This window comes from Capricornis sumatraensis, chromosome 6, assembly GCF_032405125.1.
Source record: "Capricornis sumatraensis isolate serow.1 chromosome 6, serow.2, whole genome shotgun sequence".
NCBI classification, from domain to species: domain Eukaryota; kingdom Metazoa; phylum Chordata; class Mammalia; order Artiodactyla; family Bovidae; genus Capricornis; species Capricornis sumatraensis.
This window is the reverse complement of record NC_091074.1, coordinates 46,919,281-46,931,551: the sequence shown is the minus strand read 5'-3', so window position 1 is coordinate 46,931,551 and position 12,271 is coordinate 46,919,281. Positions and strand designations below refer to the sequence as shown.

Genomic DNA, 12,271 nt, shown 5'->3' with positions numbered 1-12,271 from the left:
TTCACATTTCCTGGGTGCTCAGAAAAGTTTAACATAGTTTCATGTCAAAATGTAGTTTCATGACTTGAACAGAAAAAATTAAATCTCTAAGGCAATGCACTTTGTAACTGGATCTTAAGGAACTCCCACACAGATACAATGACAAGGAACGAGTTTAAAAAAAAAAAAACCAAAATATAAAAGGAAAGAAGTTATTGTGAGGCTCAGGAAAAAAAAGTATGACTTCTAAAAAAACTACAGATATGGGAAATTTAGGAGGTGGAAAATAGGTCTGGTGAAAAGAAATGGAAAACATCGGTAAAGAGGAGATTATTTTAAAATAGCAAGGTAGTATGAAAAAGAACTGAAGAAAATGAGTAAATATGGAAACTAAGAACTTAAAAGATTTACACTTAACAGAAATCATGGAAGCCAGAAGACAATGGAATATCTTTAATGTACTTAAAAAATAACTATCAATGTAAATTTCCATTCAGAGCAAAAGTATCTTTCAAAAATGACAAAAATAAAGATATATTCAAACAAAAATGTCATATTTGTGATGAACAGAACCTCAGCCAAAGGAAATGCTAAAGGATTTACCTCAAGTGGAAAAAAGGTCATTGATACTGGACTGATGATTAGAGATGGGAAAAGAGTGAGAAATTGGAAATATATAGGTTAATCTATACAGATAGGGCATAAAATAATGATAAAAGTGCTTTGTGGAGTTTAAAAAGAAGACAAGATAAAATTAAAATATATTATAACAATAGCAAATAAGCTGTGTGAGAGATGATTAAATTTAATAGTGTTTCAAGGTCCTTGTATTAATCAGGAAGATGGTAAAAATACTGATTAGGCTTTAATAAGTTAATGAGGCATGTGAAAGTTCAAGGTAGGGACTAAAGTAACAGACTTTAAACATACAAATTAGTAGAACCAGAAATATGGAAGGAAAAACATATAGCAATGAAAACTGGTGGGATACATGTTAACTAAAGCAGTACTTGGAGGGGCATTTAAAAGAATGTATATTTAGAAAAGAAGGAAAAGTTGAAAATAAAATATTCATATTCATTAAAAGAAAATAAAAAACTAGAAAAAAACAGCAAATCAAAAGTCCCAAAGTTGAAAGGAAATAGCAAAAATTAATGATATAAAACAAACAAAAATAATTAAATTCAAATGTTTGTTCTTCAAAAATGTTATTCAAATTAACAAACGCATGATAAGACTGATGAGGAAAACAAAACATACACACAAAAAACCAATACCAGAAATGAAAATGAATTTATAGATTCTATAATTTAATCCTATAGATTCTACAGATATAGCTACTACAATGTTTACTGTAAGAAATTTTATGCCGAGACAATTTTAATGAATAAACAAGTTTTTTGAAGAACACAAATTAACAAAACTGACACAAGAATGAAAATCTGAATAAACCTGTATTTACTGAAGAAACTACACACTTCAAAATCTTCTCTACATAGAAAAACTGGGGTCCTAAAGCCTTCACAAGAATTCATCTCAAAAATTTCAGTTAATGAAACAAAATATAAAATGGGCATTTTAAAGAAGTAAAAGAGGGAATTAAAAATAATGAGTAATAAGAATTTATCAGAATGATTCAGAAAGATTTGTTTTAAAAAAGAACTTCTAAAAATAAGAAAATACAAACCAAAAATAAAACACAAAAAATAAAAGTCTAACAATCAACTGGAGTGCTAGAAAATAAGAATACAGAAGTGGGGTAGGAGTGTGGTGATGACAGCAAAATTTGAAGAGATAATGGCTAAGAATTTCCTAGAAATAATGAAGGACACAAATCCCCAATTTAAAAGGCCCGAAAATAAATTAAGAGAACCACCTTTGGGCATATCATAATAAAGCAGTAAAACATCAAAGGAAAAAAAAATCTTGCAAGCAGTCAGAAGAGAAGAAAAAACAGATTCCATATACAAAAATGACAAAAAGATTGAGAGATTTCTCAATAGCAACAAAATAAATGCAAAACAATAACTATCATTCATGGATAAGGATAAATTAAAGTTATTTTCATTTAGATAAAAATCACAACTCATTCTAAAGTAAAAACTTCTAAAACATCTGTTTCCACCTGACGAAGTAACAAGGAGTCAAATTTACTTTCCTACCTGAACCAATCATAAAAATCCTGACAAAATACATAAAACAATGGTTTGTAAGAATTTAAGTATCAAGCAAAGGACAGTGATCTCAGAGAGATGGGAAACAGAAGGTGAGACCAAAAACTACTGCAATTTGTTACTTTCAAAGAATTTTCAGGCCATGATGCAGGAAGGGAAACCCAGATAAGAGTCTAGCAGACTCCACGAGATGAGAAGCCAAGAATCCAGAGATACCAAACCAAGGCAGCAGAGTCTACAAGAGATAAAACTCAAGAAGAAAAAGCTGCACATAAAATGAGAACAGCAAATTTTTACAGAGTCCTCCTCAACTTCAGAGCAATGACTAGTGTATGCATGCAAGGTAATAACCCAAAACTAGGTGAGGGAAAAATACCCCAAAGATTAGAAAATAAAGTGTTTATTCCCACAAGCCACGCTGGAAAAATTCAAAAGATGTTAAGACAGCATCCTTTGCATAGTCTTGCACAGGCAGTAGAGAACAATTAGCCCTAGACGGAGTATTGCTCTGAACTCAACTAACAAATCATAAAAGATCCAAAATGACCAAACTGTTTCAAAATAATTACCGGCGTTTCAGAAAAAAAGCTCTAGAAGACCTATAGAAATATAAACATATCTGGCACCCTCCAAGATAAAACTCACAATGTTTGGCATCCAAACCAAAAGTACTAGGCATACAACAAAGTACAAACACATGATCCATAATGAGATAAATAATCAATCAAAATAGACCCATAAATGAAACAAATGGTAGGATTAGCAAATAAGGTCATTAAAGTAGTAACTGAAACTGTAATCCATATAGTCAAAAAGTTAAGTAGAGACATGAAAAATTAAGTAGTGACATGGAAGATATAAAACAGATTCAAGTCAGACTTTCAGAGATGAAAACTACAATGTCTGAGATGAAAATATACTGAATGGGACTAATGGCAAATTAAGACATAGCAGAAGAAAAGATTAGTGAACTTGAGGACAGTAACAGAAACTATCTAAATTTAAAGATACAGAGAAAATACTTCTATAGTATATACTTCAGGAAAAAGATGATCATAGAAGTTCTAAGATGAAAGAAGGATTGAAGAACAAATCAACTGTGAACCATGTAGGTAAATAAACATTCTTACAAAAAACAGTAACAATAATGTCTAGTTTGGGGTAAAAAATGAGATAGAGCTGAATTATTAATCGATAATACATAAAAAAGATGAGGCAGAAAATATCCATATTAACAGAAAAAGAGCACGTAACTTGCAAATAAGCAGAAATACTTATAAGTGAAATAAATCTTCACTTCCACAGATGGATGTCAACAGATAATGCCAAGCTAAAAACTCAAGAACTCTTAATAGCAACATAAGCATATATTAAGAAATATGGAAATAATTACTAGAAAAATTACCTAAAAAGCTAAAGGTAGATGTCTCTGAGTCATGAATTTGAAGATGACCTGAAGTAAGGGTTGCTGTCTTTCATTAAAAGCCTCAGTAGTACTATGTGACTTTTAAACTATACAGCCAATGAAATTTAAAAAAATTTCATAAATCAACTTTTTAAAAGCTAAAGAATATTAGCCAGGAGCTATAAAAGAGTCAAAATGAAAAAGACTTATACTGTATATCTTACCATGTTAGATTTATGTATATTTTGTATCAACATGAAACTGAGTTTCTCTACAGTTAATATATACTGAGAAGAGTAATCATTTATTCAATGTTCTGTTAACTAAAGAAAAGGTTTTCAATTTATTTCTCATGAAATGTAACTCAAGAATTTAAAGGTTTGGTATAGGAAATTGTATCTGTTCGAATATCAACCATCAAAAAGTGCATTTAGTATACTTGGCACTGAAACTGATTTTGGTCAACCATGTCACAATCAATTATGCTCTGTTTTTGTATAGGTGAAAGAGTAATAACTAGTACTCAGGGAAGAAAATGAAACGAGGAGTTGGAGCAGACAAAACACTTTTATGGACTTGTTTTTGCCTAAAACAGTGTTAGCAACGTTTGGCCAATAAAGGCTAGAGATATGGCAATTTCAGATACTATTCAACTTACAGATGGGGACATTAAGGACATAGAAGGACAATGAGATAATTTCTTTAGGCTTACACAGTGTATTAGTGTAAGATCAGCAATATAAATAGTCTGCCATTGGTAGGTTGAAGTTAGCACCAACTGGCTTACTCTGGGAAGAAGAAAATTTAGGCAATAATTCATGCATTCTGCAGGATCAGGTACCTGGAAAGGCCGTGACATAGTAGTGTTATGATACAGCCAAATATGGACATTGCCTGAAGTTATTCAAGGGCTGCTACTCCTGCTTATGTTTCCTACGAACTAAACCTTTTAGGAGACAATGATGGATTCTAAATTCAAACCATGAGTACTGAAGAGGTAGGAGGAAGAGAAAGCCTGGTCTGGTACAGGCCAGCATAATGTGGAATAATCCTTTAGAATTGGAACTGTGAGTCTCCATCCTGTCCTCAGCAGTGTGGTACATATGGAATGGGAGCTTGCCAAAGACCTCTAGAGTCAATATCTATAATATGCCAATAAAAAAAAACCCACTTAAAATATAAGTAAAACATTTAAAAAACACTATATTAAAAAATGCTGAAGCAAACCAGTGTGCTCACAAGGACAGATTAAAAAAAAAAACAACAGCTTTCAAAGTTATCCTCAATTTAAAAAATTGTTCTGAGGTGTTATACTAAAATCAGATACAGTGCTACATGTTTCTAAAATGTTAGCTCAAAAAGTAACCCTTCAGTATTTGGGGGATGCTATAAGACTGCCTGAGGATACTTACAAAAACCACATTCACTAATGGAAAAAGGAAAGTTAAACAGAGTAGATCCTAATAGTTCTCATCACAAGGAGAATTTTCATCTTTTCATTACATCCATATGAGATGATCGATATAATTAAACCTACTTTGGTAATCATTTATGTAAATCAAACCATCATGCTGTATATCTTAAACTTATACAGTGATATATATCAATCATTTCTCAATAAAACTGTAAATAAAGGTTAACACTACAAAATGAACAAATTTTTTTTTTCCTGGACAAGTTCTTGATTGTTCCTTACTGGCTTAGAGAACATTAATCTGTTACTACGTAAAATACTAATAGAAGCTGTGCCTAAGGTTATTTTGATCATATATAACTTGGCAGGAACATCACTCATGAGGAAATAGCTTTACAAAAAAGTTATTATATGTTTTAAAGTATCCTAACTTTAGTAGTTTTATAAATTTTATCTAATGCCTATCATGTATAAGAATACAAAGAGGTGAAAGTATGGGCCACACACTTTACAATCTAGTAAGAAACATATACAGGAGCTGTAATGCCAAATAATCCATTAACTGAAAAACCATTATAACATAATGTTTAAGCTGGTTGAATGAAAAAGGAAAGCAAGACATTCATTTACATTTTCAATATAAAATATTATATTTTAGGAAAAGCAATTTTAGTCAAGCTTTTTACTTAGCTACAAACAAAAGAATCTCTTCCAGCTAAGTAGAAAAGGAATTAAGCTCTGTTAAGGGTTTGTTGTTACAAACCAAACTTAACAGATATGAACTGCAACTACACTTTGACAACTTCTCCAGGAAAAATTAGACTGCCACTATTATTTGGTACTTCTGATACTAGCAACCTAGAACAACTAGAAGCTCCCACCACCACCTCTATCAAAAGATAAACTTCCTTGCCTAAGACTGCCACCTCATGTTGGTCCCAAGCAATTTCAAGTGAGAAGAGTATGACTGGTCATGGACCTTCTTACCTTAGTTGTGAGTGGGTATGAGAATACAGATTTCCTGGCAACTGCTTTGCGAAGTCAGGAAGGAAGGAGGAGAAGGGGATGACAGAGGATGAGATGGCTGGATGACATCACCAACTCGATGGACATGAGTTTGAGCAAGCTCTGGGAGTTGGTGATGGACAGGGAAGCCTGGTGTGCTACAGTCCATAGGGACGCAGAGTTGGATACAACCAAGCGACTGAACTGTGCTGAACTGCTTTGTTAAGTTAGGGCTTATAACATGGGAAATTACCAAAATGTAGGGCAACTGTTCAAAACTGTGGGGTTGTCACAAATGACAAATGTCTACTTCATTAAGTCATTGTTACTTTAGGTTATTAAGAATTTGAAAATAAATCAAATGTAAGTCATAATTTCTAAATCACAAAAATGCAGAAAACATTTTTACTTTTAACTTCAGCAATTTCCACATCAATAAAATACCAATAAGTTTATACAACTTACATGCACACTACTTCTGGTAATCCAAATCATTTTGCAAAGAAAAGAATGGTGCAGTGGTACAATATTTTTAACACGGCTATTTGATTAAAACTGCTACCTAATACTATCATATTTTGGATTAACTGAAATTTGCTTGAGGAAAGCTAGCTTTCAATTTTAACAATTTTTTAAAAAAGTTATCAAAAATGTATTACATACATCCTGGCTTAATAAACAAGGAACACAAAATATAGTTTAATCTTTCCTTAATGATTCAACGTCATCATTATTAACAAAATGCAGTGGTCACGAGTAGCTTAAAGACTATTCCAGCAACTACACATTAACCAGCCCTTTCGTTCCATTTTCCTCTTTGACTTATAGTGCTCCTGTCTTCTAAATCAACAGTGCCTCTCTTACACTAATCAGCTCCAAGACTGGCTGCTACCCTATTAGCATTTACCTGGAGAAGGCCAGACTACCAACCCCTCAGTTCAGTTCAGTTCAGTTGCTCAGTCATGTCCGACTTTGCGACCCCATGGACTGCAGCACGCCAGCCTTTCCTGTCCATATCCAACCCTTACTCAATGTTTATTTCTCTCTGTTTAAATACATATCATCTGCCATCTCCTTTGTATTGGTTTCCAATGTATCTAGGTAAATAAAGATAATAGTATAGGAATGTCAGGATTTTTGTAATCTGATCTAAAAAACCATGGTTTTTATGGCCTACAATGTACAAGCAAGGGAAACTACCTACTGTACAAAAATAAAATACAGAGTAAAGACTCCCTTCCTTTAACTGAAATAGATCACAAATCAGAGACCTAACCGTTGGACTTAAAGATTTTTAAAAATAGTTTACTTTTAGGTCTGTGTCTGCCCAGATGATCACCTAAAAATTATTAGATACCTGTCAGTTAACTGAAGTATTGCCATATTACCATAATATGGACTAGAATTATTCAGTTTGCTGGCAACTTGAATTTCCAATATATTGAATAAAAAGTTGTTTAAAGCTAATGAACAGGAGGAGAACATTATTTTCCCACTTCTTATACCAGAAGTTTTAATCAAAAAACAACGAAAAAGAGAAAGCTACGCCCAAGTTTTTAAGTACAACTACAGTAACCTCTGCAACCTTCCCTGTCTTCCAATCTGACCTTTCTTTATGATGTTTTCAAAGTCCCTTTCAGACCGAATTTTTCAGTAGCCATATTCTCAGCTAGTCTCTGACTAACTCTCAACAGGATAATTAGATTGACAGATTGATAATATCATGATAGCCGGCAGAATAATTGTACACAGGGAGGGAGGCTTTGTTTAGCACTCCTATGAATCACATTACATGTTGCTGATGAAATGTCATATTTTCCTTCTGAAGACATATCATAATTTCCTTCCTTTTTTTCCCACCAAAAAATCTTGGGAAAGGCCCAAGACATAAAAAAAATAACAAAAACAAAAAACTCTGCTTATCCCACTAGTTACGTGGCACTTTATAAATTTTAATACTTACTGCATTTTCAACTATAAAAGAAAATCATGCTTATGTTAGAAAATTTAGAAAACAAAGGTTAAGATAAAAGGTCTAACTATTCTTGATACATTTCATATGTTTTTAATGTAAACTCTAAATTTGGATGCACATAAAGTTAACAATCTCTTGGCACAGAAGAGAGAAAAGGGAGGCTAGCGTGGCAAGGATAGCAAGAATGTGGGATAAAGGGTGTAAAATGGGGTTAGAGAGATAGGATGAGGCCAAAAGCTGAAAGCAGGGTCTTATAAACTATATTAAGCCATTAAAGTTCTTGTGTGTACCTGCTTTGTTTTGAGGAGGTAGAAAGTAATGGGAACAGGGAAGAGGCATGATCAAATCTGCATTGGGAAAAGTTCATTCTACTTTTTAGACATGAATCTGAGCAAATTCTGGAGACAGTGAAGGACAGGGAAGCCAGGCATGCTGCAGTCTATGGGGTCGCAAAGAGTTGGATATGACTTACCTACTGAACAACAACAAAATTCTACCTTTAATGTGAAAAACAGAATAGAATGAGGGTAAGCATGAACACAGTTTCACTAATTAAGAGAAGATTACAGTTGTCTAAGTGAGAGATTAAGGAACTGGATGGAAACAGAGAAGACAGAGGGAAGCAGATTAAAGAGAGATTTAGGAAATAAAACATCAATATTTGGGACTGAATTTTGATTTGTGTATAAGGGAAAGGAAGATGTCCTGTATGAATCTCAGATTTCTAACTTAAGTAATCTAACAGATGGTGGTGGCATTCACAAAGATAGGGAGCACGACAGTGAGATCAAGATCTAGGTGTAAGCATTAGGCTTTCATAATTAATTTTTGATGTAATCATTTTGAAGAAGAGATCTATGGCATATATCTTTTGTTTGCCTCCAGAACTATTCTCTACTGTATAGTTTTATCTGTATCAGTAGGCAACCTCATCCGCTAGCTTTCCTTAGGTTTAGTCAAGAGTGTCCTGGCAAGATAGGAAAGTAGGGTAAAGTATTCCCTTGGCCTCCTCTTTGTGAAGTTTTTGGTATTTGCCTAACACGCATGTGCTATACAAATAATAACAGGGAAATAACTTGAGATGATGACTAGCTCTGTTTAATGTCCTGTTAAAATTTCATGAACAATATAAGCATAACTGTTAAGAACGTGTGTATTAAGTTCATGTAAGTGGAATAAAACTTTTATAAATGGACTTAAAAGTTTTGTGGGGGGAGTTGTGTCCTTTAACAGAAGGTATCATCTCAATAGTCTCTTCTTTGTACTCCTAACGGCACCCACTCCAGTACTCTTGCCTGGAGAATCCCACGGAGGGAAGAGCCTGGTAGGCTACAGTCCATGGGGTCACAAACAGTTGGACACGACTAAGCGACTTCACTTTCACGGTACCAGTACCTAATTCCCCTTGTTTACTAACAGCTTTATATCTTTTTTTTTTTTTAAGACACATTTATTCAGAGTCATGATCAGACTATTACATTTAGCAATCAACAGCATGGGTGCAAAAAAAAAACCCAACAACAAACTACATTAGAACACTTTGTTGAAATGCTTTACACTTTCCACAGAACAGAAATTAAAATTAGCTGTTACACAATTAATCACAAGTACAGTCCTCAACTTGCATTGTCTAAAACATGTCTTCTTTGTAGCATAGGCCCTGCTACCACTCTGTTAGGCTGAGTTCACAAATCTGTTGTAAGCTGTAGTTTCCCTGTCACTTCTCTGGCTCTCCACTCCTGCTAAGTTTTGTTTCCAGTAATTAAAACATTCCATCACTGCCATAGCTACTGCTACTACTGGAACCACCAAAGTGACCTTGGTTTCATGGTTTGGTGAAGTACTGGCCTCTACTGCCATAGGGGACAGAACTTCTGCCTCCAAAGTTTCCACCTTTTGTAGGTCCAAAATTTGAAGACTGATTGCTGCAATTGCCAAAATCACTGTAGCTTCCATCATCTCCAAAATTGCTTCCATCATTACCAAATCTGTTATAGCCATTCTCACAGCCACGATATCCACCACCAAAGCCACCTCAACCACTAAAGCTTCCTCCATGACCAAAGTTGTCGTTCCCACCAAAACCACCTCCACATCCACCACTGAAGTTTCCAGAACCACTTAGACCTCTTTGGTGGATGAAGCACTAGCTATCTCTTACTTACTTAGAGCTTTTCTTAATTCACAGTTGTGGCCATTCACAGTGTGGTATTTCTGAATGACAATCTTGTCTATGGAGTTATGGTCATCAAAGGTTACAAAAGCAAAGCCTCTCTTTTTGCCACTGCCTCAATCAGTCATGATTTCAATCACTTCAAATTTCCCGTACTGTTCAAAATAATCTCTCAGGTGATGTTCTTCAGTGTCGTTAAGGTCATCAATAAAAATTTTTTTTACAGTTAAGAGGGCACCGGGTATTTGAGAATCTTCTCTTGAGACGGTCCTCTTTGCTTCCACAATTCTTCCAACCGCCTTGTGTGACCTCACACAAGGTGTGAGGCTGCATCCACCTCCTGCATAGGCATATGTGACAAACCTGAAGCCTCTGCAGTGCTTGGTGTTTGGATCCCTCATTACCACACAATCTGTGAGCGCTTTCCATTGCTCAAAATGGCTTCTCAGACTCTCACTGGTTGTTTCAAAGCTCAGTCCTCCGATGAAGAGCTGCCACAGCTGTTTGGGCTCTTTGGGAGACTCTGACTTAGACATGACAGCAGTGGAGTGGGGAGACTTCTATGATGTTTACTGACAGTATCCATGGGCAGAAAGGAGTAACCTAACAAATGTATCTCAGCTTCATGTCTTAATGTTCAGCTATATTCCAACTTCTTTGGAAATAAACCCTCTTTGAATTACCCCATTTTGAATGTGCCACCTATTTCCTGACAGATGAGATACACTGATATCATCACTGATAGATATTACATCCAGAGAATATATTAAGTATGCAATTAGGCTTCAAATTTAGAGAAGTTTGAGCAAGAGATATCTATCTATAAGTCTTCTATATATAGGTGGTATGAGAATGAATGAAATCACTTATGAAGAAAGTATGAGAAAGGAGAGAATCTTAGATTAAAAACTAGAGCTGTGGCAACAGTTGGGCAGTTAAGAACCAGAAAGAACTAAAATATTGAACAATGATGGCACTTAAGACTGAGGGGGAGTATCTAGAGTTAAAAAGTTTAAATATTCATGTGTTCTTGGGAAGGAAAATAGGTATATTAAATTTACTCTTTAAATATATATAATAAGACACTTTACTGTCATAATTAATTAACTGCTTTATACAAAACTAATATGATGGTAACTACTTTATCAATATAACTTCCTTACAACAACTTTAAGAACATATTAGTGTAGTTATTAGTGTAGCAACACTCTTTAAAGCACTAAAGAACTTGCCATGACCATAAGATTAAAGGCAGAATGAATATAGAATTGAATGGAAAAGAATGAATTACCTAGAAGGTGAAAGACCAAACAAAGCTGGATGCATCATGCTCCCTGACTTCAAGTGATATTACAAAGCTATAGTAATCAAGACAGTTGGTTACTGGCATAAAGACAGACTCACAGATCAATGGAAAAGAACAGACAGCCCAGAAATAAACCCATGTATATATATCAACTATTTTATGACAAAGGAGACAAGAATATACAGTGTGGAAATCGCAATCTCTTCAATAAATGGTGTTGGGGAAACTGGACAGCTACATGTAAAAAGCTCTCTACAGCAAAGGAAGTCATCAACAAAATGAAAAGGCAAGCTATTAATGGGAGAAAATATCTGCAAATCATGTATCTGGTAAGAGGCTAAAATCCAAAATATATTTAAAAATTTATACAATCCAATAGTAGAAAACAATTTGATTAAAAAATGGACAGATCTGAATGTACATTTTTCCAAAGACACAGAGGGTCTACAGGTACATGAGAAAATGCTCAACATCACTAATTATGAGGGAAATGCAAATGAAAACCACAATGAGATATCACCTCATACCTGTCAGAATGACCTCTATCAAAAACACACACAAAAAAACAAATCATTGGTTAGGATGTGGATACAAGGGAACCTTTGAGCACTGTTGATGGTAATATAAACTGGTGCAACCACTATGAAAAACAGTATGGAAGCTCCCCAAAAAATTAAAAATAAAACTACAATATAACCCAGCAATTCCACCTCTGAGGATTTATCTGAAGAAAATGAAAACACTAACTTGAAAATATGTATCCCCATATTTACTGCAGTATTATACACAACAGCCGAGATATAAAAACAACCTAAGTATCCATCAATGGGTGAATGGATA

General features: G+C 34.3%; 1 protein-coding gene and 1 pseudogene across 1 annotated transcript in view; both read right to left on the bottom strand.

Annotated features, from left to right (window-relative positions):
• The window catches only part of BRD10 (bromodomain containing 10), a 107,702-nt gene that overhangs the window by 55,989 nt on the left and 39,442 nt on the right, over window positions 1–12,271 (bottom strand). The window lies entirely within an intron of this gene.
• LOC138081419 (heterogeneous nuclear ribonucleoprotein A1-like) lies at window positions 9,715–10,661 on the bottom strand (annotated as a pseudogene).